Here is a 2,500-nt window from a genome sequence, read left to right as displayed (position 1 = left end):
CAATAAACAATAAAGAGTGCTAACTCTCTTCATACACAAGGTACGCAACTTTAAAATGTCAAATGGTGCTTTATCGTATGGCTTGTGTACAAAGAGAGTTACCACTCTTTACTGTCTGTTAAACAATCAGAATTCAAAATAACAATGTACGCATTTGAAAACAGGACTTCATATGACTTTCTCGTTGTCCTATCTGAAATTATTGTATAAAAAAAATTGTTTTGTGATATTTTGAAATTACATAGTTTTTAATCCAAATCAACGAATTAGTTCTCGTTATAGGAATGAATAACTTAACGAACGAACGAATTAGTTCTCGTTATAGGAATGAATAACCGAACAAACGAACGCATTAGTTCTCGTTAAACGAACGAAGGAATGAATGGACGAACAAAAAAAAAAGTGATCGAATGAATGACTACGTGAATAAACGAATGGTTCAAAGAATGAAGGATTGATCGAGCGAAGTAATGAAGGAGAAAAGTGTGTGTATGCGTGTGTGACTGTGTGTGTGTGTGTGTGTGTGTGTGACAGACAGACAGACAGACAGACAGACAGAGATGCAGAGAAAGAGGAGGGCAGACAGACAGACGTACAAAACCGAGACAGAAAGTCAGACGGACAGACAGACAGAGAGAGTCAAAGACAGAGAAAAAAAACCCAAACAGACAGAAAGACACATTCAAACCGAGACAGAATCAGAAGGTCAGAGGGCAAGACAAAGACAGAAAGAAAATTGGATGACAAAAAACGGACAAACAGGCAGGCCGGCAGACAGACAGACAGACAGGCAGACAGACAGACAAACAGACCGGCCAGCGGTCAGGCAGACGGACGGATGGACAGACAGGAGGATGGGGGAGTGGGGGGGGTGGGGGAGGAGGGGAGGAGTGCATGACAAAAAACGGACAAACAGGCAGGCCGGCAGACAGACAGACAGACAGGCAGACAGACAGACAAACAGACCGGCCAGCGGTCAGGCAGACGGACGGATGGACAGACAGGAGGATGGGGGAGTGGGGGGTGGGGGAGGAGGGGAGGAGTGCATTAACAAATGAAGGAATGGCGGCGGGGGGCAGGGGGTGGGGGCCGGGTGTGTGTGTGTGTGTGGGGGGGGGGGGGGGGGGGGGGTGTTATTGTGGCAGAATGATGGAGAACAAGAAGAACTGTTGATTGATATTTCATGAAAACTGTGTGCTTTTTGGGGGGGAATAATATCATTGTAATGATGGATTCTGATTTGATTGCACAAGGCATTTGGTCCGTGGGTATTTGTTCGTGTGTCAGTGTGAGTCCTGACCCGTGTGTGTGTGTGTGTGTGTGAGTGCGTGCGTGCGTGTGTGCGCGCGCGTAAGGTTTTTTTTTTTTTGTGTGTGAAGGCTATCTATGACATATATGGTTCATAAAATTTTCTCAAATGTTCGTTAGAACTGGACAACATAAAACATTGTGAAGACAATATTTTTGTATGATGGATAGGATATATGACAAACTTACCAAATTCAACCATAAACCAGATCGTTTGTTTGGGGTTCGTTGATCAAACACGTAGAAATCGTTTACTGCCAAACAAACGTACCTTTTCTATTTCATAACTTGTTTCACCATTTTCATATCAAATCCAGAATCAGAATCAGCTTATTATCTCAGATAGGGCTATATAAATCAAGAGAAGTGAAGTTAGTCTATGATACAAATATATCACAAATAGAACAGTGAAATATAGCAAACACAGTAAAGATTTTAAACCAACATTTTTTTGAAAACAGCACAATGAATAGTTTTAGCATACGAAATGCAGTACCGCCTTTAATTTTGTTAATATTTTTTCAAGAGCTAATCCATTGATGAACACAAAATTCAAACAGGACTACAAACCTGCCCGTGCCTTGAGCCATTGTGTGCAACTGAAAAATCTCTGGACATCTTTATACCATTTTTAACTCTTTCCATACGAACGGCGAAAGAGACTACGTTAACAGCGTTTCACCCCAATTACCATCATCAAAATATTGCAAGCGGAAGGCTCTTATACTGAAGAGGTGAATGTTGACAAAGAATACCACAATTCTGACGACGGAAGCTAACGGTTGGGTCATTGAGACACCCACTGGACATCCGAGGGGTCTGTGTAGAGGAGAAGAGAGGACTGGCCGTACTGAGTGAGTTAATAAGACTTCAGTTTAGTTACTCAAGGAGGCGTCACTGTGTTCGGGCAAATCCATGTACGCTACACAACATCTGCTGAGTAGATTTCTGACCAGCAGCGCAATCCAACGCGCTTAGTCAGGCCTTGAGGAAAATAAGGATACGTAAACATGTTCGTTCGTTTATTTATTAATTTTACAATCTGTTCATCTAAGATGATGATATTAGACTGAAAATAAATGATATTATTATCATCAATTGGATTATTATCATTTCTATCAGAATGATAATTGTTATTATTAATTAGAAATCGACATTTCTGTATAAAAAAATTATTCGAATGAAAAGGGGG

The 2,500-nt window shown here is 41.2% G+C and overlaps 1 protein-coding gene across 1 annotated transcript in view; it reads right to left on the bottom strand.

Annotated features, from left to right (window-relative positions):
* The window catches only part of LOC143296717 (neuropeptide prohormone-4-like), a 47,529-nt gene that overhangs the window by 12,584 nt on the left and 32,445 nt on the right, over positions 1-2,500 (bottom strand). The window lies entirely within an intron of this gene.

The sequence above is a fragment of the Babylonia areolata genome, chromosome 21 (genome assembly GCF_041734735.1).
Source record: "Babylonia areolata isolate BAREFJ2019XMU chromosome 21, ASM4173473v1, whole genome shotgun sequence".
Lineage (NCBI taxonomy): Eukaryota > Metazoa > Mollusca > Gastropoda > Neogastropoda > Buccinidae > Babylonia > Babylonia areolata.
The sequence above is the reverse complement of the archived record's forward strand: the minus strand, read 5'-3'. Positions and strand labels throughout refer to the sequence as shown.